Source organism: Saimiri boliviensis, chromosome 14, assembly GCF_048565385.1.
Source record: "Saimiri boliviensis isolate mSaiBol1 chromosome 14, mSaiBol1.pri, whole genome shotgun sequence".
In the NCBI taxonomy this organism is placed as follows: Eukaryota; Metazoa; Chordata; class Mammalia; order Primates; family Cebidae; genus Saimiri; species Saimiri boliviensis.
In genome coordinates, this window is record NC_133462.1 from 49,415,141 (window position 1) to 49,438,525 (window position 23,385).

At 51.2% G+C, this 23,385-nt stretch overlaps 1 protein-coding gene across 3 annotated transcripts in view; it reads right to left on the reverse strand.

The window, feature by feature from the left end:
* The window catches only part of ADORA1 (adenosine A1 receptor), a 38,270-nt gene that overhangs the window by 3,314 nt on the left and 11,571 nt on the right, over positions 1-23,385 (reverse strand). The gene's annotated exons all lie outside the window — the stretch shown is intronic.

Here is a 23,385-nt window from a genome sequence, read left to right on the forward strand (position 1 = left end):
GCCAGCAGCCATCGCGGCTTCTGCCTGCACACTGGCCTTGGAGACAGTGCCAAGGGCTGGGTCTCACCCAGCTCCGTGCTGAGGAGCCAGCTGAACAGCAGCAGCTTGCCCAGTTGTTATTTTCCAATGCAGCTTCTGAAATTGATGGAGCACCCGCTGGAGCACATAAACAGCTCCTGAGACCCAGAAGTATGAAGGGAGAGGCTGCCGACTGCTTCCTTCTGCCCCAGGACGCAGAATCTACAGCCTTCTCCTGCATGATGATGATGCTTAAAGGCTCTCTCCCCCTGGACAATGCTTCTCCTAGACCCTTTACCATCTATCAAAGCTCACCTGCTCTGTGAAGGCTATGTGGATAGGAAGGGGGACAATTTGCAGAGTGGGAGGAACCAGATGCCCCCTCTCCACCCCACCTACAAGACGAGGACTAGAAGAGACCTTTGGAATCTCATTTTCCATCCCTTCATCGTCCCAGTGAAGAAACTGAGTAGATGACTCCAACACCTTTCGAGCAGTTCCCCTCCCCCACTCTGTGATCATAGGATCCTTGGCCCCAAACCAAGGGGCCTTGAGAGGTAACCAGTTCACTTATGCCTCTGAGGTTTTCTTAGATACAATCCTCACTCTCTTGCTGCAATTGAAGCCCATTCCCTCCTCTGTATCCTCAGCAGAATGGCCAGGCCTGGTACAGACACTGGGAGTCAGAAGACCCAGATTTGGGCAGCCAGTCTGCAACTTGTGAGATCAGTTTCTCCTCTGTAAAGGAGACCTACTTCAGAGGGAGCGGATCAAATGAGATACTATGTGTGCGAGTGCTCTGTAAACACCCGACCAGCATTCCTTTGCCTGAGCCCTTCTTACCCCTCCATGCTCCTAGACAGATGCCCATCTGAAAAACTCCAGTATCTCTAGACGATCAGCAAACACAGCCTAAGGGCTATTTAAACATCTCACTCACGTCTTGTTCCTGACCATCTCCAGGTGTTCCCCATGTGTCCTTTCAGGTACGGTGGAAAAAGTTCTGGGCGTTAGTATACAGGGAAAGACCAAAGGAACGTCAGTCATTCTGAAGGCTAAGGGATGCTGTCTGAGCAGCCACACAGCAGAGAGTGAGGCCGGGTCCCCGGGTGAACCTCAGCAAGGAAAGAGAGCTGCCACTGCAGAAAGAAGGATGGGGCCAGGTGTCCTCCCTACCCCCACCACCCATCTCATCTGCCATTTATACCACATTTATCATTTACAAATGCCTTTCTCAGTCCTGTCTCAGGTAATCCCCCTAACCGCTGCTGTGGTGAGCACAGCAGATGAGGGAATCCCCATTTCACAGATTGGAAGCTGGGGGTCTCCTGACTCCAAGCCCAGCTCTCCTTCAGGGTACCAGGCTGACGGTGGGTTGTTGAGATGCAGATGACTGGCAGGTTGAAAATATCCCTTGCCTAAGAGATTAAAAATGGGAACTTCTAGACCCTGCCCAAGGAGGGCACCACCCAGAGTCAGTGGGGTGGGCCAGGTGACCTCCGGTGCTGCCGTCCAGCCTGTGGATTGGGAGATCCAGCCCAGGACCCATATCTGGGCAGTGATGATCTGTGGAGGAGAGAAGGAGGAGGTGACTTAGCTAGAGAGGTGCCTCCCTCCCCTCTTCTTTCCTCACTCCTCACCCTGCAGAGCGCCTAGAGCCCCCAGGGTTAAAGCTTTCCTGGGGCTCCTCCAGGACCCAGTCCCAATAGACCCTGCAGCTTAGGGTATCAGTTCTCATCTGTTTTTCTTGCTATTTTCTCCCTGGTGGGAAAGGGCTGGACCCAAGATCTTGGCTGAGGTGGAGCAGGCTCTCACAGGAAGGGCCACCTCCCGGGGCCAGGGGAGAACCTCACTTCTCCTTATATGTGGGAAAGGAGGCAGAAACTGCAAGTTCCGGGGCATGCATGGGGTGGGGGTGTGTGGAAGGTGCCTCTAACTCTGGGGAATGCCCCTCCCAAGTCCACAGTATCCCCGAGGGCTGTGTGGGAGCTAAGCAGGGAGGTGCTGCTCTTGGGAGTGTGCAGCTCAGGCAGACACTAACAGGGGGGGTCAACAGAACGGAGACAGGAAAACCAATGGGGCACCATTCACAGGCCACCAGGGCAAACAGGGCCTTAAAGACAGCCCTGAGGGAACCAGGGAGAGCCCCACCACCTCCAGAAACTCCCTCAAAGTGCACAAAATCCCACAAGGATGAGACGTTCCTTTGAGTTAAGAGTTGCCTTCTCTGTGTGCTATTTTATTTATTTATTTTACTGAGACAGGGGTCCCCCTACATTTGCCCAGGCTGGTCTGAAACACCTGTGCTCAAGCAATTCTCCCACCTTGACCTCCTAAAGTTCTGGAATGGCAGATAGGAGCCACCACGCCCACCTGTGTGTTGTTTTTAAAAGCTGAGATAACATGAACTGTGTAGTATGAATCCGTTTATTAGTCGGAACTTATAGATGATGGTCACATGAGAAGACTGAGTGCCCAGAGCAATGGGCTACAGAGACCTTGGGAGGGAAAGGGATGGCTTGAGGAGAGAAATGGAAGGGGTTCCCGCTGAGCCCCTCAGTATTGTCAAGATCTGGTGGTTGAACAGAAAAGGATTTCATATCATAGCTGCAGCAAGACCGTCAATGTGGTTTATAGGTGGAAATGAGGAAACAAAGTCTACAAATCCTGCATCCAACTAGGACAAGGCAGAGAAAGCCATTGGCTCTTCCCAGGACACCCTGGCAGGGCTGCCATAAGACGGGTGGGAGATTCTGGAGGCTAACTGAGGCAGGAGCTCAAAAATAATAGTTATCTGATCAATAATAACAACAAAAATGCTGGTAAGTACTAACATGTATTTGTATGTGTTGGGCACTGGTTATTTATTTATTTATTTAAGAGGTAGAGTCTCACTCTGTCTCCTAGACTGGAGTGCAGTGGTGCAATCACAGCTAACTGTAACCTCAAACTCCTGGGCTCAAGGGATCCTTCCACCTCAGCCTCCTGAGTAGCTGGGACAAGTGTGTGCCACCATGCCCAGCTATTTTAAAATGTTTCTGTAGAGATGGGGGTCTCACTATGTTGCCCAGGCTGATCGCAAACTCCAGGACTTAAGTGATCCTCCTGCCTTGGCCTTCCAAAGTGCTGCGATTACAGGCATGCGCCACTGTGCCTAGCTCTGGGCCCTGACTTTGTAGACATGGTTTTATTGGTACTTCAGCATAACCTTATCAGTTAGATACCACAGGTTGATAATCCCTAATCCCAAATGCTCCAAAATTCAACACTATCTGAATGTCAACAAGACACTCAAAGAAAATGTTCTTTGAGCATTTCAGATTTCCAGCTTAGGGATGCTCAACCAGTGAGTATAAGGCAAATATTCCAAAATTTAAAAAAATCCAAATGTTGGAAACACTTCTGGTTCTACACATTTTGGATACGGGATACTCAACCTGTATCATTATTTTCATTTCCTAATTGCAGTAACTGAGACTTGGAGAGATTAGAAAACATGTCCAAGGCCACGCTGCCAGGAAAAAGCAGGAAAAGAATTTCTGAGACTCCAGTATGTCCAAGCGCAAAGCCCACGTTGGATCCAGCTGTGCCACTATGGGAGATGGAGCTCACGTGGGGATGGGAGAGGAGAAGCTTGGGGCAGAAGAAGGGAGCCGTGGCTAGGACCCGGAAGGCAAGCCTCCCCTGCTCCAGGCAAACCTCCCTGGACTAAGTAGTCATGAGGATGCCATCATACCTGGCCTGGGAGCCTCACTCCTCCCACAAAGTCTGACCTCTTTCTGAGCCACCAGATTGACCTGTTCACATGCATGCACTGCCTAGGTGTTTAGTGGGTGTCTTGTTCCTGCTGGGGGCAACCAGGTGGTTGAGACTTACCCTTTTCTTTATTAAAGGGGTATTCATTGAGCACGTATCAGGTGCCAGGTTCTAGGTGTTGGGGTTCAGGAATATAGATGAGAATAGACTCTCACGAAAGTATCATTCTATAGACAGAGAAACAGGCAGTAGACATGCAAACAAATAAGCCAGATCGTATTAGAGAGTGAAAAGACCGAACAAGCGAAATAAGCAGGATACCCCAGGAGCAAGTGAGGGGCAGGGCATGCTGCTGATCTGGGGTAAGTAGGCAGGGCAGCCTCTCTGAGGATGAGACAACGAGCCGAGAACCAAAGGACCATGAACAAACCAGCCAGGGAAAGATCTGAGACAGAGCCTTCTAGGCAGAAGTTACCATGGGGGAGAGGTCCTGAGGCCAGAGTGGGTTTAAGGGCTGATGTGAAGAGCCTCAGGGGTGAAGGCCCGAGAGGGGCCAGCTCAGTCAGAGAAGAGATCTAGGGTGAGAGGGCTGAAGCAAGTGTCTGGGGTTTACTCTAAGTACACGGGGAAGCCATTTTAAGCAAAGGAATAATATAATTGAATTTCTGCTTGTAAAAGATAACTCAGGCTGCTGTGTGAAGAATGTGTCACATCAGGGAATGAGGAAAGGCAAGAAAACCAGCAGGAGGCTATTTTAGCCATCCAGGCAGAGGAGGGTGGGATGCTATAGCTGGCGGCATGGAAATTGAGGAGAAGCATATGGCTTTGAGATGTACTTAGGAACAGGGCCAACGGGACCTGCGGCTGAGTTTGGATCTTTCCGTGGTTTGAATGTGTCCCCCAAAGCTCATGTGTTGGAAACTTAATCTCCAATGCAGCAATGTTGAAAGGTGGGACCTTTCAGTGGTAATTAGACCCTGAGAGCTCTGCCCTCTTGAATGGATTAACGACATCATTGCAGAAGTGTGTTCATCACCACAGGAGTGGAGTCTTTATAAAAGATGAGTTTGGCCACCTTCGTTTCTCTATCTTGAGAGTGTGCTCTTTTGTCCTTTCACCCTTCTGTTACGGGATGAGCAAGAAGAAAGGCCCTTGTCAGATGCAGACCCTCAATCCTGGACTTCTCAGCTTCCGGAAACGTGAGCGGAGTAAACTTTTTTTTTTTTTTTTAATAAATTACCCAGCTTCAGGTATTCTGTTACAGCAGCACAAAATGGGCTAAGACAGAAAATTGGCACCAGAAGTGGGGTTGTTTCCATAACAAATACCTGAAAATGTGGAAGCAGCTTTAGAACTGGGTAACAGGTATAGGGCGGAAGAGTTTGGAGGAGCAGGTTAAAAAAAGCCTAGTCTGCCATAAATGAAGCATTAAGGGTGATTCTGGTGAGAGCTCAGGAGACAAGAACTGTAGGAAGCAGCTGAATCGTTTTAGGGGTGACTTGAATGGCGGTGATCAGAATGCTAGCGGAAATTTGGAAAGTAAAGAAATTTGGATGAGGTCTCGATGGAAACAAGGAACAAGATACTGAAAACTGGAGTAAAGGTCATCCTTGTTACCCAGTTGTAAAGAACTTGGTGGAATGGTGTCTGTCTGTGTCCCAGCCCTTTGTGGAAGGCAGAACTTTAGAGCAACTAACTGGGATATCTAGCGGAAGAAATATCTAAGCAACAAAACATTCAAGGTGCTACATGGTTTCTTTTTGCCACGTATAGCAAAATGAAGGAAGATAGAGATGATTTAAAGATGAAACATCATTAAAAAGGAAGAAGAATGGAAAGGTTTGGAAAACTCTGTCTGGCCATGTAAAGAATTAAAAAGTGTGTTCAGAAGAGAAGACTAAGGATGTGACCAAAGCACCATTTGCTAAAGAGAATAATATGGAGAGAAGGAAGCCAGGTTCTATTCATCAGGATGACAGGAGTATGACCACACAGGCATTTCAGAGATCTTCAAGGCAGGCGAGGACCTTTACAGCAAGGTCTCCAGTAACACACAGGTGCGACCCTGGCATTTGCTGCCCAGGGCCACCTCAGGACTCTGCTCCACCACAGTGCTCCTTGGCAGCCCCAGCCATGACTCAAGCAGGCCCCAATGTAGCTCATGCGGCTGCTCCGGAGAGCACAGTGGTAGGCAGGTCTTAGCAGTGTCCACATGGTGCTGACTCTGCAGGTACCCACAGTGTGGGAGCTGCGGGGTCATGCTGGCCTCCATCTAGATTTCAAAGGATATCATGGACAGCCTGGAGGCCCCGGCAGAAACTTGTCCCAGGGACAGAGCCACCACAGAGAGTCCCCACCAGGGCAATGCCACTGTACAGACCCCGGCACTGTAGGGTCCACTAGCATGCAAGTCCTGCATGGGAGAGCTGCAGGCATGAGACTCCAATCCATGAGAGCTGAGCATGAGCTGAGCCCAGCAGAGCCTATATGTCCAGGAGTTGGTACATGGAATAAAAGGCTGTTCTAGCATCTTAAGATTTAATGTTGTCTGCCTTATTGGGTTTTAGACCTACCTGGGTCCTGTTACTGCTTTCTTCTTGACTACTCCTCTCCTTTGGAATGGGGATACCTTTCTTATTCTTGTCCCACCATGGTATTTTGGAAGCATGTAACTTATTTTGATTTCATAGGCTCATGACTCAAGGGAAATTTGTCTTAGGATGAATCCTACCTTGAGCCTCACCCATATCTGATTTAGATGGGACTCTTGAGTTGATGCTAGAACTAGTTAAGACTTCAGGGACTACTGGGATGGAATAAATGTATTTCGCATGCGAGAAGGACATGAATTTTGAAGGCCCAGGCAGAATGCCATGGTTTGAATGTGCCCCTCAAAGCTCATACATTGGAAACAATCCCCATTGCAACAGTGTAGAGATGTGGGACCTTTAAGAGGTAATTAGGTCATGAGGCTCTGCCCACAGGAATGGATTAAAGCCAATACTGCAGAAGTAGGTTCGTTACCACAGAAGCGGGGTCCTTGTGAAGGATGCGTTCAGCTCTTGCCTGTGTGATGCCTTCCACATGTTATGAGGTAGAAAGAAGGTCCTTATCAGACATGCCCCTCTAATCTTGGACTTCTCAGCCTCCAGAACTGTGAGCCAAATAAATTTCCATTCATTATGAATTACCTAGTCTGTGGTATTCTATTATAGCAGCAGAAAACGAAGTAAGACAGATGTCCAGGTGAAAGAAAGAAGCATCAAGATGACTCTAATTTTTATCCTGACCACTGAGCAGAGGATGCCGTCATTCCCCCAGTCTCCATGACCCTTCTCTCCCTGAAGAACCCATCCCCTTACCTTGAAGTCCACGTCAGTCTCCCTGCACTCCACTCCACTCTCACCATGCTACTGGACACTCCTTTGTGTACATATCTGGGGTACTCTCCCACTTGAGAGCCTTTGCACTTCCTGTTCACCTCCTGAAATGTCTGGGAAGGCTCATTCTCCATTCATTCAGGTCTTTACTCAGATGGTAGGTCCTAAGGGAAGATTCCTGACTCTCCTGAAAAATAGTCTCTATTACTCAATCCTCTTGCCACATTTAATTTTCTTGATAGGGCTTATCACTTCCTGACCCTCTCCCTCCTCCCTCCCTCTCACTGCCTCTCTTTTCCCCTCCCTCCCCATCTATCTATCTATGCATTTGTTATCAGTTTCTCTCTGGTACTCCAGTAGAATGTAAGCCCCATTAGAACAGAACCTTTATTTAGCACATTTACCACGGCATCCCCAGTACCTACATCAGCTCAATAACTATTTGTTGATTGAATGAATAAAGAACATGTAAAAGCGGATTAATGAAACCATACATCCACTTATTCAGAAATGGCTGCTTGAGGACCTGCCATGTGAGTACATCTCAGGGAACAAGTGATAAGGATTAAAATGGTAGGTGCTCAATTAGAGACAGTCAGATTAGAAAGGCACAACCCTAGCCCTGGAGGCAATTACAATGCCCCGATGAGGAAAATCATCCCCTGGTTCACTCCCTGCTGTCTGGGAAATGTAGGCGATCCACTGCTGAATCAGACAACTCCTGGTCCTCCGCCTAGGTCCTGTGACATAAGGCTGCTATGACAAGGGCCTCTTATGAAAAGTATGAGCAACTGCCACCGGGCCACCAGCCAACCACCAACACGTCCACAGTGGCTTGGAGTCCCAGCATTGCCTGCATGCTGTGAGACCAGCAGAGACTTCCTTGGCCAGAACTCACCTCCCCAGAGTCTCTTAACCTGCATCCCAGAGAAGCAGGTCTTCATCTCATGCTAATGCCCTAGCTCCTCATTGGTCCTTTGTCTCATGAATCGTCATTTTCATGGATGAGTTCACTTCTAGTTGGAGACCTGACTGTGTATAACGGGGTGGCCTCTCCCTGCCTACACCCTCAGAGGGCACTCCTTCTGGACGCCACTGGTGACTGATTGTTAGGCTGACTCAGAGAACATAAACAATAAGCCACTTTAGGAAGAGCTCAGTCCAAGCACAGTGGCTCATGTCTGTAATCCCAGCACTTTGGGAGGTCAAGGCAGGTGGATCACTTGAGGTCAGGAGTTCGAGACCACCCTGGCCAACATGGTGAAACCCTATCTCTACTAAAAATACAAAAATTAGCTAAGCGTTGTGGTGTGTGTCTGTGGTCCCAGCTACTCGGGAGGCTGAGGCAGGAGAATCGCTTGAACCCGGGAGATAGAAGGTGTAGTGAGCCGAGATCGCGCCACTGCACTCCAGCCTGGGTGACAGAGTGGGACTCCATCTCAAAAAAATTAAAAAAAAAAAAAAAAAAAAAGAATAGGAAGAGCTCAGATGCCATCAGATGGTGAGCACACCGTAAGCCGGGACACATTTGACAGAGAACAAAGAAGGAAGAGAGGGTGGACACAGAGGTCCTATAGAATTCTCTTCGGTGAACGCAGAACAGCCAAACTGAGAAACATGCCAAGAAGCCAGCCACCACTGCAGGGGTGAGACTGGGATGTGCTGGTTCTGAAGCTGCCTGTCCTTGTCTCTCTCTCCTGGCCCTGCCCCACTTTGTATCACCATGGGGCTGACCGCTGCAGGCCACATTTCCCAAGCCCTGGGGCCATCTGGGTCCGCAGGAAATACTGCAGTGCTGGAGTAATGGGGACGAGGGAAAGCTGTACACCTCCCTGTCCCAGGCGTGCGCTGGGCAGTGGTCATGACTCCTCCGTGGCTCCACCGCACACCCGACAAGCCCACCATGGGTGCAGCTTCTACCAGCCAACTGCAGCCCCTGGGCTGCAGGATCTCCACCTCCTCACTTTGCTGTTCTGCCTCGGGGTGGCTTCCCATGGTTGCTAATCTCTGGGTCACCTCATACTCCTTGTTTGCTGTCTCAGCTGCTTCCTCACCATTCCTGGTATAAGGCCCTCAGCTGTAAACACCTAAAATGATTTCTGTGTTCCTGGTTAGACTCAGATGGTTCCGGACTGAAGCTGCATCAGGACGAACTGAGCACAGTCATCCCTAAGAACCCGCCGCGAAAGGTACAGGTATGAGTGAGTCACCCAACTCTTACATACGCCTTCACTCAGAGGAGAGGGAACCCACATTTGGGTTTGGAAAATGCTCAGCATGGCTTTGCCTGAGGACAGGGCGACACAGTGTCCTGTCAACTGCTGAGACCGGAGCGGGGTCCTCGGGCCTGGCCATCCCTGTTTCTCATCAACTGCTCCTCGTGGAAGCACTGAACGTGGGCCGCAGGGAGGTGGATGGCCGGTGGGGTGGGGCGCAGAGGTCCGAATCTTTCCGCAGTCCTGCAGTTTGGACAGTCAGGTACCGAATCCTCCCTCTTCCCTTCCCTCGCGCTGGGCTTGGGGGCAGTGCCAGTTCGTAGCTTTGGTCCACTCCTTCCCACCTCCTCTCTTATCAAGGATCTCAGCCACTTGTAACTGGAAACTTAGATCTCAAGAGCAGGGAAGTAAGGCTTTCAGACTATTAAACTACTTCCTGCAAAGAAATTCTTCCTCCCCAAGGAGAACAGGAAACCAGATATAATCAAAGGTGCTGGGCACACTCCAGGGGCCAAATATTTAACAGTAACATTGCCCAGGGGAGTCTGCTTCAGGGGACCCAGGGAGGAGGCAGGATGTCGAGCCTGAGAATCCTGCCTTGAATCCTGCTGTCAGGGGCTCTGTGGCATCACCCACCATCTAGAACATCAGTGCCCACCAATCCCCAACAGGGGCTCAGGACAACACCCCAGGGCCAGACTGCAGGGCTACAGGGAGGAGGGCAGACACTCTGCGTCTTGAAAGAAAAGAGCTGGATAAATTGATTAGCTCATTAGTGTAATGGGCCTTGGAAATCACTCCTGGTCACTTGCTGAGGACAAATAACTCCACAGCCTGGTGGGAAAAACAATGAGGTTCTTGTGTGTGACTCAGTAACACCCTCTATCCTGAGCAACCTCCCCCACTGTCTGTCTTTGGATTCAGAGTCCCTTTCTGAGCACCGGACATGAGCAGAATAAACATAGCTCCCAACCCGAAGGAGCTCTCAGTCCACAGGAGAGGCCCAGCCCCTGAGCAAAGGGAGCCCCAGTCTGATGAGAGCAGCATGCACTGCAACACACAGGGCAGAGCTCCCCGCCAGCCCCCAGACTCAAAGGTTGGGTGGATGATTGACAGCACAAACTCCGCCCAGACCTGTCTGCCTGTGGAGATCTCTTCTTTCTCTATCTGGGTGGGCGTTCTCATCCCAACAAACAGAAGTTTGGATTTGCTCAGCGGTTCTGATCCAGAGGAGGCTTCAGAGGGCAGGGTGTAAAGAGGGAGGCTTTCAGATTTGGAGGAGTCACGTTTCCAAAGTATATTTGCCTCTGATCCCCATCCCCTTCTCCTAGTCCAGGGCATATCCCAGGGAATATTTCCCGGAAGCCAGAAAGTCAAGGTATTGCACTTGGAGACAATGCCCTAGGTGATTTCACAATGCAGCCACTTCTTCCCCTTCCAAAGTCAGGTACAGCCCCCACATCCCAGTGAGGGGGTGGTCCTTGAAGAGGAGGGGGTCTGACCTGGACGGTAAACTCAGGAAAACTGGACCCAGACCTCAGCCTTTCCAGTTTCTGTCTGCACTGAGATGTGATTCTCTCCATCTCTCAGAGTAAGACCAGGTTGGCAGAAGGACTTAGGTCACTGGCCCCACCTGCTATGGGTGACTGTTTCTGACTCATCCTGTGGGACAGGAAAAAAAAAAAAAAAAAACATCCCAGTCATTAAGTCTGCATTCAGACTTAATGACCTGTGAGTAGCTGGTGCAGTGAGGCCTCACTGGGATGACCAGAGTACTAAAAGGAGCAAAATTCCTTTTCCATCAAAGTGGAAAGGCCCGCTGTGTGGGGGAAGGGAGCTAATGGGCGTATCCGGCTTCCCATAGGCCGCTCGTGTCTTTGCAGACTGTGGTCACTTAGGAGAGCAGCAGAGAGTCCTCCAGCCCAGCTGGCATATGGGGAGGGCCCAGGCAGGAGGGAGCCAGGAAACAGCAGAATTTTGCAGGCTCAGGGGAGCAGAGGGGGCCCATGCTGGACCCCCAAAGGAGGGCAGCCCTCCCTTGGAATACATCATTGTGGTAGGAATTTGGAGACCCCGTTCTGGTCCAGGCTCTGCCAGGAGTGAGCTGGTCTTGGGGGAAATCCTTTCCCTTTGGGGCATCTGTGTCCTTGTCTGGATGATGAGGGTTTGAACGAGATCTTTTTCAGGCTCTAGCAGGTCACGGTTCCCTTCTTCTGGAATAGGTCAATCATCTTCTGTGGAGAGCTGAGCTCAGCGCTAGCAGAAGGGAGGGAAGGGCACTGAGCACTGAACTCCTCATGGGGAGAAGGAGCCCAGGGGCAGTGGTGAGGGGCACCCACACCTCCCCCGAAGGCAGTCCCTCCTGAAAGGATCCTCTAGCTCTCTTTGTGTCCCATGGAGGGGGAAGACTGGGGGCAAAATGGAATGTAAAGATAAATAAATATTTATTGAGTGGAATGAATGAATGAATGCGTGAATGAATGAATGAATGAAGTGTGCTGTGGAGTGAGATCCGACTTCAAACTGTGACTCCATCGTTAACAGCTTGTGGTCTTGAGCAAGTAACAATTCTTTGAGCCTTGGTTTTGTCCTGGGCACAGTGGGAGGAGAAGGCTGGCTTGGCAGGCCCCCTGTGAGAATGAGGCTGGCGCAGTATAACTTATCTGGACACTCACCGAACAGTAGCACCAGGTGCCCATTTCTATCTCTACCAGGAGCACACCCCTGATTCTACTGGAATACACAGTCAGCCCTTGAAGAGATACAAAACAGGTCGCGAGGACATAGATAAAAAAAAAAGTACTTCTGTTTCACTTTGAAAGGCCAGTCACATGGCTTCCATATCTATTTTACAGCCAGCTCTCCCACCTAACTCAACCTTGGTACAGAAAGGGTCTGTGTTCTCTGATCCATCTGACGAAAGTGTCTGAGTCTGGGGTAGGGGTTGGGAACCTGCTCAGCCCAGCACTAAACCCTGCCCAGGGTCCTGGAGAAGCCATGTCCCCTGGAGAAACCCAGCAAAGCTCCACTAGGGAAGTGGTCAGGGAGGATACTGGAGATGTGGGAGGCGGACTCAGGGGGAGCCGACGCCATTCCTCCTACCTCTCTTCGGAGCATCTCTCGGCCTGTCTGGAACCACGGGGTACAGGACATCTGAATGAAGGCCTGTTACCACCAAGGGACTGTAACCCGACCCCCCACTGGAATGATCCCATGCAGACTCCAGATCAGACCAAAGGCAGCAGCTGGGGTTGGGACGTAGAAAGCAGGTTGGATGCCTGCGGAGAGCCTGGAGTGACAAGAGGAGGTGCCTCTCCCAGACCTTCTTGGCCAGGGAGACGGATGCTGTGCTCTGAGGAGGCAGCTGCCCTCACTGAGCTTGGGCTGTCAGGGCTCCCTAAAGCTCACAGCACCTAGCCCCGTGCTTTGGAAAAGATTCAACAGACAGCAGGTAGCAGGAGGACAGAGAGGACACAGAGAGCTCACCACCTTGGAAATCTTTCCAAAGAAAGAGTCCACCCCCACACTCAGCTCTCCATTCCATAGCTTGTGCTTCCACATGAGAAAGTCCTTCCCAGAGTCTAACTTCAGTGCTTCCTGCTGCATCAGAACTCAAGGAGATACTACTCTTAGGACCTGGAAGAAGTGCAGTCATATTCTCCTGGCCTTTCTCTCCACCTTGTATCCAGGCCAGGGGGTACAGAGCCCAAATAACAGCAGGAAGGACGCTGGGACCCAGTAGTTTTCCATTGTCCCTCCTTGGCATCTCCTGGTGCTGTTTGTCCTGTGTCCCTCCACATGCACACTCAGCAGCCCGCAGTGCACAGAGTCCCTACAGAAGCCACAGGCCAGGCCCAATCCAGGAACCAGCCTTCCCCAGCCAGCAGCCACCCAGGCCAAGGCAGCAGCAGACGGAAGAGTTTAGCAGCAGCTACGGCCCTCCCGCCCCACTGCATGCACTCAGGGTCTTCTGCCCCAGCTCCAGTGGAAGGTGGGGTCACCCAGGCTCACCTGCACCCACCAGGTGAGAGAGATCCCCCTCTCCCGAACAACATGCAGCAGAAGTTTGAGGTGAGGTCTCCTGGATCATCTGGGAGCTGGCTCCCTTCTCTTTCCCATGTGGGACAATCAGAAAAATCCTTTTCTTCTCCCAGAGCACATAACTGCAAGTACCTGGAGAGCAGAGACTGAGTCTGGTTCCAAATCATCTTCCTAGCATCTATCACAGTACCTGGCACACAGTAAGTACTCAGTAATATTTGGGGAAGGAAATGGAATCGTATAAAATGCTCGATTAAAACCAGAGAGGCAGAAGAGGAGGGAAAAAAGAAACAAAGAACAAACATGACTAGAAAACAGTCGCAAACGTGGCAGAGATTAAGCCAACTATTGTAATAATCACCTTAAATGTGAAGAAAGTCGGGGGAATTGGTCAGAGGAAGCCCTTCTGAGCCTACTTCTCATCTCGGCGACAGCATCCCTCCCGGCAGGCAGCAGAGCCCTGCTCCCCACCGTCACAGCTGAGGGGCCTTCGGCAGAAGGCTCAGGGTCTCCACTCGAAGGTCCCGCCTCAACCACCCAGCCCCAGTGTCTCAGTCACTTAATTAGGTGGTCCTCGCAGGAGTCTAGCACACTTCCTCCCACCGTGAGACCAGCTCCTGTCCTCACTCCCTGGCCTGGGTGGAGGTGGGGAACAGCCTGTCCTCCTCCCCTGGGACCTAGTCTGTGCCCCTGCCATTTGTACGGGTAAGACAGAGCAGTGCGTTAGCTGCTGGCAGCATCCCAGGGCAGGAGCCTGGCAGGCAGCTTCTCCGAGGGTTGATCAATAAACTCATTTTCCGTCATTTCTTCCACTTCTGCAAAGTCCTATAAATCACGCCGATCTGCCACGACCCTGGATGGAGGAAACTCATGATGCGTGTGGGGGAGGAGGAAGCTTATCAAATCAAAGCCTTTTTTTTTTCCATCCACCATTCACGAAAACTTCAAGGTGCTGTGCTCAGAGCTGGAAAAAGAAAATGCGGGCCAGGCGCAGTGGCTCACGCCTATAATCCTAGCACTTTGTGAGGCCAAGGTGGGTGGATTACCTGAGGTCAAGAGTTCAAGACCAGCCTGGGCAATATGATGAAATCCCATCCCTACTAAAAATACAAATATTAGCCGGGCATGGTGGCATGCACCTGTAGTCCCAGCTACTCGGGAGGCTGAGGCAGGGGAATAATTTGAACTGGGGAGGCGGAGGTTGCAGTGAGCCAAGATTGTGCCACTGCACTCCAGCCTGGGCAACAGAGCAAAAACTCTGTCCCCACCAAAAAAGAAAAAAAAAGGAAAGGCAGAGAGCCAGCAGTAATGGGCCTTGGGGAACTCCACCAGGCAAGAATCAGGCAGGACATTCACTGCAGCCAGGGGAGGGGTGGACACAGGAACAGTAGCACAGAGGGCATGTGGGAGAACAGGTACAGGCTGGCTTCCCTCACCCAGCTGAAACACCGACAGTCTGGGACGTTTGGAAGGTCCAACCCCAGGGCCTCCAACTTCCAATTCCACAAAAGCCTGACCACTCACACCGCTCTTTCCCCTCCCAACCTCCTCGGCTGGGGCCCACTGTCTCCAGCAGAGCACATTGGCTGGTTGGGGGTGGGGCAAGGCTCAGGGTGACAAAACACTGACAGGGTCTTGACAGCGTTAGAGGACCTGGATTGGAATCAGACTCAGACCTGCTGTTAGCAAATCATGCCACCTCTCAGAACCTTAGGCTTCTCATCCATAGGATGAAGCCCATGTCTGCTCCTCCCGTGATGTCGGAGCTACCATTTAGCACTGACCTTTTGCATACAGCTCTCCTCTGCTCTTCATCCTAGGAGGAAGGGATCCATCCCCATAGATGAGACTGGCAACTTGCCCACGGTCATACAGCTAGTGGCCAGAATCGCCATTGCAGCCTAGGTCAGCTGCTTCCAAAGCATGTATTTTTGTGGTTTGTTTGTTTTTTGAGACAGGGTCTCATTGTCACCCAGGTAGAGTGCAGTGACGTGATCTCAGCTCACCGCAACCTCCGCTACCCCAGTTCAAGTGATTCTCCTGCCTCGGCCTCCTGAGTAGCTGTGCACCACCACACCTGGCTCATTTTTGTATTTTTAGTCGAGATGGGTTTCATCGCGTCAGCCAGGCTGGTCTCGAACTCCTGACCTCAAGTGATCCACCTGTCTCAGCCTCCCAAAGAGCTGGGAGTACAAGCATGAGCCACCATGCCTTTTGTTTGTTTATTTCATGGAATTTTATTTATTTTTACTGAAAAATATGAATTGTATATATTTATGGGGTACAATGTAATGCTTCAATACCTTTATACATTGTGGAGTGAGCAAATCCAGCTTTCAAAATTGCCATAAGAGTGGATTTTAAATCAATGTTTTGTGCTTCATGCACTGCCATTCCCATGAGACTGTGAAGAAATTGAGGACAGAGACTGTGGTTTTATATTCCCCGGTATCCTTCATTGTCGGAGCTTCTCAAACTGTAATGTGCATATGAATCGCCTGGGGTCCTTTCAAAATGCAGATGATGAGTCAGACAATCTGGGCCGGGGACTGAGACTCTGCATTTCTAACAAGCTTCCCGGAGATGCCAAGGCTGCTGGTCCCTGACCATGCTTTGAGTAGCAAGGCCCAGTGGCACTCAGCCCAATATCGGGCACAAAAGGAGCTCTCCCAACCCTTGTTTGGGGAAGAGGGTGATTGAGGAAGCCCAGAAAAAGAAAGGCATTATTTTGTATCATGCAGGAAATAGGACCGCAAATCCCTGCAGAGTCCCTCACAGATGCACCAGTGTGACCAGTTTCTCTTAATGGATAGCCAAGTGCCCTGGCATGAGGAAAGAAAAGACCAGGAACCAGGATGGGAGAAGAGAGGGGAAGGAGGCTCCCTGCTTCCGCAAAACAATAGTGACCCATTCATCACAGCACCCCTGGCAAGGCACTTCCAAACCAATGATCCCGCGTGCTGCACAGCCCAGCTTGTGAGCTAAGAAGAGCAGGTTCTGTTGCTGCCACTTTACAGGTGGGAAAATTGAAGCCCAGGAAGGTTTAGTGTATGCCTACGGCTACAATTTGGATGGTTAGTGTTTCAGCTGAGACTGAGCCCAGGCTCCTCTGGGCCCTGTGTTCTTTGCACAAAGCACTCTACCTATGGGATGGTGGCAGAGAGGGTCTCCCAGCCCTTCATCGTACCCCACTCCCAGGGCCTGCTGGGCTGTTTCTCCAGCCCATCTCCTCCATTCTCACCTCTGTGGACCACGTGGGATGACTTCTGCTGCCATGACGCTAGCAGCACCTCCTGAGGTAGCTCCCCTGCCCTTGCGGGTGAGGCAGCAGTGCAAATGAGCACACACAGACTCAGGCCGGGAGAAAGCAGGCGGGACCCACAGAAACCCAGGCAACAGGCCGGATCAGGACAGGCTTGTGCCCACAGCACGCTCCATCTCAGAAATCTCAGCCCTCTTAGCTTGGCCAGTGGATTCTCTGTTATCTGCAAGATCTTATATTCTCTCTCTCTCTCTTTTTTTTTTTTTTTTGACAGGATCTCACTGTCACCCCGGCTATAGTGCAGTGGCACTCACGGCTCACTGCAGCCTCAGCCTCCCAGGCTCAGGCCATCTTCTTGCCTCACTCTCCCAAGTAGCTGGGACCACAGGGTCACGCCAACACACCTGACTAATTTTAAAATTATTTTAAGAGATGGGGTCTCCCTACGTTGCCCAAGGTAGGCTCAAGTGATCCTCCCACCTTGGCCTCCTAAAGTATTGGGATTACAGGCACGAGCCACCACCCCTGTCCAAGATCTTATATTCTGTCTTCCCCTCAGCCTAGAAACTCCCTGAAGACAGTGGAGAAGGGAAGTGAAGTGATGGTGATACCAGCTGTGTAAGACTAAATAAAATTAAATCTGCTACCAAAGAAGTCACTTGGTGCCACCCCAGACACTGAGGAGATGCCCAACACAGAGGCATCCCTCCTCCACCAGGCTGCAAGTCTTCCTTCCTTGGGAACTTCTAGTGCCTGGCAGCCCCCTGGGCTCCCAGAGGAGCTGGAAGCAGGAAGGGAGGTGCCCATCTGACATTTCAGAGGCAGCTGCCCCAGGCACCGTACCCAGAGCAGTGGCAGGACACACCCTGACCTGAGTGCAGGGCTTTATATGCCTCCTAACACTGCCACAGCCGCTTCCCCAAGGCTGGCCTTGCCAACTTCAGGCCTTGGCAGGCTTATAAAGGAACTCCTCAAGCCACACTGTCCACCCCAACCACAACAGAGACAGACAGACACACCCACCACTGTCCATCCATCCTCCTCCCACCAAACAGCAGTAAAACAGAAACGAGCCCTGGTACTGGAGAGAGATGGTAGTGACACATTGGATGCAGTTCTCTCAACAATCCAGTGACGCTCATATTAGTTCCACTTCACAGATGTACAGGCCGAGGCTCAGAGAAAATAGCCACAGGCACACAGCAAGCAGGTGGCAGAGCCGGGACTGAGAGACTTGCTCGGACAGCCGGACTACAAAGCCTATCGTGTCCCTCCAGGCTGCACTCCGGGTTCTGCACCTCTCAGCACCCCTTCCCTTCTGTCAGCCCCTGCACACACCACTCACAGGAGGCCAGACCCGCCTCAGCATCCCTGAGAAGTCAGGCGGGGGCTGCCATCCCCATTTACTAATGAGGGTGCAGGTCAGAGGGAAAGGTGGCCTCCAAGTGGGCACCATGGCAGCCCAGGCCGAGTTCAGGCGTCCTGCCTCCCAGCCCCAAGTCTCCCCTGCGCCGGGCAGATGGGGGGATCACTTCGCTCCATCTGGACTCCACACTCCCTTTCCTCGTCTCCCACCAGCCTCTCTTCTTAGCCTGTCTGGGCCTTGGAGTTGTGGAGAATGATAAAAGAAAAGGATTTGACATCAAGGCTGCCTCTTATGCACGCTGGCTTTTATAAATCTGGTGGGGGGGTGGGGGAAGCTCCCTGGTCCTTGATTCTCTTCCTTTGAACATTTTTTCTTCAAGTCTTGACTGTGGACTGAATTCAAGCTCCTGAGCACACAAGATAGACAGTCATGCCTTGGGGATGGCAGGGAGGGAACCTGCAGCGGTTGAACGTGCAGGCTGGCGCTGGGCTTTAACCCTCCAGCATGGTCGGCACCAGGCCCTCTGCACAGGCGGTGAGTGTGAGTCGGTGTCTCCCACAGCTGAAGTCCACACAGACAGGGACGGGACATTCTCTAGCCCCCACGCTTCCTGTCAGGGCGCCCCTCCACAGGCACACTCAGAGCCAACTCACCCCTGAACAATGAAGCCATTCTCTCTCCTGCTCCAAGAGCACTGCCTCACAGAGAGCTCCACAGTAGGGACTGGAATGGTGCCCATTCTATAAACTGAGACCTGCAGAGGTAAGTGATTTGCTCAAGGTCACCCAGCAGTAAGCACTGGAGCCAAGGCTCAAGAACAGATTTTTTCATTCATGCATTCAATTTTTCACTTAACAGGTCTGGTAATACTTAGCTGTGTGGCTGGTACCTAGTAGTTTAATTTCTCTGAGCCTCAGCTCCCTTGTGGAAAATGGGGATATATTTTACTATTAGTATAAAATACTATTTGGCCCTCTTTATTTATGTACTAACTTTTAAGTATTTTTTTGTGATGGAGTCTTGCTCTATACCCAGTCTGGAGTGCAGTGGCGTGATCTCAGCTCACTGCAACCTCTACCTCCCAGTTCAAGTGATTCTCCAGCCTTAGTCTCCCAGGTAGCTGGGACTACAGGTGTGTGCTACCATACCCAGCTAATTTTTGTATTTTTAGTAGAGAAGGGGTTTCATCATGTTGGCCAGGATGGTCTTGATCTCTTGACCTCGTGATCCGCCTGCCTTGGCCTCCCAAAGTGCTGGGATTACAGTGTGAGCCACCGCACCCGTCCTTGGGCCTCCTTATAGAACTGTGCAAGGATTTCAGTAAGATAATCCATATAAAGTATTTAGCACAGGGCCTAGCAATCCTAGGCACATAAGTGTCACTACTATTACCATTCATTCAGTGCTTCATTGATACTGAAACAGCAGAAACTATCCATCACTGTGGGTATAGAGATAAATAGGTTTGGACCCCACCTTCAAATTGCTCACAGGCCAGTGCAATTTGATAAGGGTCATGTTAAAGGGGAACACAGGGAGCTGTGGGAACATGCAGGCAAAACAAGGAAGGTTTCCTGGAGGAGGTGTTATCTGAGCTGAGTATTAAAGACTGAGTAGAAATTAGACAAGAGAAGGGAACAGCTGTGTGTGTGTGTGTGTGTGTGTATGTGTGTGTGTGTAAGAGGTGGTCTTGATGTCAAATCCCTCTCTTTTATCATTCTCTATAACTCCTAGACAGGTTAAGAAGAGACTGGCAGGGAGACACAGAAAGTGAGTGTTGAGTCACAGGTGGAAGAAGGTACGGGGCTGAGCCTCCAGGCTGGAGAGGTGGCCTTGCACTGTGTGCCTGCGTGTGGGCCAGGCCTGCTCAGGCCTCCTGCTACCGTGGCAGTTGGAAACGTGTCTGTCTCTCTACTGACTGTGAGTCTGTGCCCATGAGGACAGACTTATGCCTCAGAAAATGCTTGTTGACTTGAACATGTAAACAGTGTTCTACATCAAGAAAGATTAATGGGTGGGGCACAAGCAGGAAACAGATTAGCTTGGCTCAGACTCTTGTCTGGACCATGGAGAATGAGGGACTGGGGGCAGGGGCTGCATGGAAGTGAGCAAGCAGAATTGAATGAAATATCTAAAAGCCAAGAATATTATTTTTTGACTTAAAAATAAAGATAAAAAGCTATAACCCCCTCTACACACACACACACACACACACACACACAAACACACACACATACACACACACACACAAACACACAGAGACACACAGGTGTGCATATGTGAATACACACACCTCGCTAAGAACCCGAAGCCACTGTGGCATCCTGTCATGATTAAAGGTGGTGGCGGAGGGGGGCTCATGCCTTCACACCTGACTGTGCCATCCAAATTTCATGTGTTGAAAAGTTAGCCCTCAAATTCTTATGCTGAAGGCATTTGGAGGTGGGGTTCTTTGGAAGGTAATTAGTATTAAATAAGGTCATCAAGGTGAGGTCACCCTGACAGAACTGGTGGCTTCATAAGAAGAGGAAGAGAGAGCTGAGCTGGCAGGCTCTTGCTCTCTCACCATGTGATGGCCTCCACCATGATGCAGCCAGGAAACCCTCACCAGACCCCAGCACCATGCTCTTGGACTTCCCAGCCTCCAGAACCATGAGCCACATAAACTTTATTTCTTTATAACTCACCCAGTCTGCAGTATTCTGTTACAGCAACAGAAAACAGACTAAGACAACACCCCTCATTCTAAGCTGCTGGTCCCTGAGCCCTGACACAGCCGCTCTGAATGTGGTTTCCATCATTGTCATCAAGGCCACTCTATCAGCTTTCCCAGTTATGGCCCCAGGAGACCATAATGGTGGGTGGGGGTGTTGTGTTTACAGAAGACGGGGCATTGTGGCAGGTGTGTATGTGCTGGGCACAGCCTGCTGAGGCCCCAAACACACTGAACGGTTTCCTCCCTAGAGTCAATTTACAGAGCTGCCAGCCCCCAGGGGAGCCCTCACTCCAGCTCCCTCAGAGCCAGCTCCCCACCAGGAGCTGCACAGGACAAGGCCTCGGGGAGTTGGGGGGATCCGGAGGAGCTATTCACGCCCTGGAAGCAGAGTCCTGCCAACACCTTTCTCCGCATACAAACAGGCAGCATGGGGACAGCAGGGAGCCCAGGTGAGAGTCAGGAGGCCAGGATACTCACACCCTAACCTGCTGTACAAGCTCCAGTGAGCCCCTTCACCCCTCTGTGCACCCCGCCCTCTGAACTCTTAGGGATGTTTTAATTCAATAACCCTTCATTCTCCATTACCTGCGTTTGCCTTCTGTAGGTGAATGTGAAATATCCAAATGACTTCTTCCCAACCTGGCTACTCAGTCTCCCCCACGAAGGTATCCTTCCTCCATTGGCGCATTCCCTCATTTCTTCACTCCACGGATGTTGATTAAGCCACCCACTAAGTGCCAGCCAGACACTTGCTAGGTGCTGGCTACGATGGGCAGGAGAGTTGGCTGGTACCACACCTGGCCCTCATAGTACACGCAAATCATTTTGACACTGACCTGAACCCACAGGGATCACAGCAGTCACATAACATCAAGTGGTAAATGAACAACAAGTTTTGGACTATTTAACAATAGTAAGAGCCTCGCTTACAGGAGTGTCTACTATGTGGCAGCCTCACAGCAATCCTAGGAAGGCGGTATTATGAAATTTACAGAAGAGGAAATGGAAGAAGCTCAGAAAGGTTGAGCAACTTATCCAAGACAACACATTCTAAGTGCCTGAAGTAGGATTTTTACTCCAGTTTGACAGCCTGGGGAGACTTACCCTTCAGTTCACTAGAGTGTCTCTGTAAAGCAGTGGGAGAAAGATGTTTCTTGGAAACGAGAATCATTAAAAACGTTAGGCCTGGCGTGGTGGCTCATGCCTGTAATCCCAGCACTTTGGGAGGCCAAGGCGGGCAGATCACTTGAGGCCAGGAGTTTGAGACCAGCCTGGATGACATGATGAAATCCCGTCTCTACTAAAAACACAAAAAAAATTGGCTGTGTGTGGTGGTTCGAGCCTGTAATCCCAGCTACTCAAGAGGCTGAGGTGGGAGAATCTCTTGAACCCGGGCGGCAGAGGTTGCAGCGAGCCAAGATCGCACCGCTGCACTCCAGCCTGGGCAACAAAGTGAAACAAACAAACAAACAAAAAGCCAAGAAAATTCCAGATTAGGAGCTTCTTCAAACATACCTTCCCCTCTTTCCCCCAGGAGAATCACTGGTAAGTTACCATTCCAGCAGGGTGGGTGTGCATCGGAACCCTCAGTTCTGTTGTGGTAGAGGAAAAGAGCTGAGAACCAGCTCTTGCCATGTCGAAGTCTCAGCCCCTGCTCTCCCAGGGGTGGGGAGCTGAGAATTGGAAACCCGCAGCCACTAAGAGCAGGGTGCATGGTGAGAGCTGGGAGGTCTGGCTCTCACCACCCACGCCAACGCTGCCAACTGCAGTGCAAAGTGTTCTCAGCTACATGAGGCAAAAGGAGATGACTTCTGCATGGAGGAGCTGACAGGGCTGCCACGAGCAGGCCAGGACGACTGGGACACAGCGTGCCCCCATGCCAGCCCTGGGGCTCCCCCATCCCACCTGCTCTGCCATCAGGGCTGGGCTAGAGCTGGCACCTGGCGATGCCTGCTTATTGATTGACCAGGTTCTCTGCTGCATTGGCAGAAATGGGACCACTCCATGCTCTACAGCAGCCATGAGAGGACCCTGATTGTGGGTTAGGGTGGGCAACCACCGTGCAGGGGTTAGCACAATCCACACTGCAGACCACTGGCTGGGCTCCAGCAATGATGCTGGGAAGTGAGACTCTGGAGGCACAGAGGCCAGGATTCTCCCAACAATTACTGGGGAGGGGCAGGGGCCTGGGGTAGGGATAGGCGGCCTCAATGTCCCAGAAGCTACTGAGCCACATTCTGAAGGAAACTAGCCAGAGATCTCCCCAACTCTGCTGCCTCCTTCTGGAAGCTACAGGGAGCCCGAAGCCTCATGTTCCTCCTGCTGTGGTCCCAGCCTGAGAAAGCACCAGCTTCCTGAGAGGTAAGGTGGGAAGAGAGCAGCTGGAGTGGCTGAAGGCACCTGGGAATGTCTAGATTGCTGGGTGTTTACAAGACCCTTCCATCAGGTTGTGTGAGGCAAGAGGGAACCCCTCCACCTGACCACGCCAGGGGAGGGGAGCTGGGGAGTGGTGAGAGAGAAGATACCAGTGGCCCTGCCATCACAGTGCTGCCACTTGGATACCTAATAGGATCTGAATCGTCCTACAATGTCTTCTTCTTCCCAACCCTTCCCCATCCCCAGAAACAGCA